We start from the raw sequence: 305 nt of genomic DNA, 5'->3' as shown, positions 1-305 counted from the left end.
CACCGACAAGTGTCATTAAGTCCAACATATTTCTGATATTTAGATTTAGCCAGAGCTAAAATCGAAGCTCCCGTTCATGCGTTTTAAATTTACTACAGACAATGGACTTTAAACCATTGCGAAGAAATCATAAATCTACACAAGTACTTAACTTTAGGGCGAACCATATGACTGAAAAACATAAACTTGAGCCTGCGGTCAATTAAAAGCTAATGACTGGTCAACGGAAAACTTCAAAGAACAAGCGACATATCTGAGACCGCGATACGGTCATGTGTCTCTGGTCAGCGGATACCTTTTTGACA

This window comes from Porites lutea, chromosome 5, assembly GCF_958299795.1.
Source record: "Porites lutea chromosome 5, jaPorLute2.1, whole genome shotgun sequence".
Lineage (NCBI taxonomy): Eukaryota > Metazoa > Cnidaria > Anthozoa > Scleractinia > Poritidae > Porites > Porites lutea.
This window is presented reverse-complemented; position numbering follows the sequence as displayed.